Genomic DNA, 256 nt, shown 5'->3' with positions numbered 1-256 from the left:
GATAGATAGAGTAAGGAAAAAAGAAAATGAAGGTAAGAAGAATAGAAGGAAAAGGGAAGAAGGAAAAAAGATGGAGAGTGGAAGGATAAGCAATAGGGGGATGAGAGGGCGAGGGAGAGGGGAAGGGAGAGGGGAGCCGCTTTACGTTCTCCTTAAGGCACTTTTGAGTTCGACCTCACGGTAATCTTGGGTCAGCGGGAGAGGCGCTCTGAATGTGGAATGCAGTTTAAGGATTTGTGTTTTATTGGTTGGATGG

Source organism: Penaeus monodon, chromosome 34 (genome assembly GCF_015228065.2).
Source record: "Penaeus monodon isolate SGIC_2016 chromosome 34, NSTDA_Pmon_1, whole genome shotgun sequence".
Classification (NCBI taxonomy): Eukaryota; Metazoa; Arthropoda; class Malacostraca; order Decapoda; family Penaeidae; genus Penaeus; species Penaeus monodon.
The sequence above is the reverse complement of the archived record's forward strand: the minus strand, read 5'-3'. Positions refer to the sequence as shown.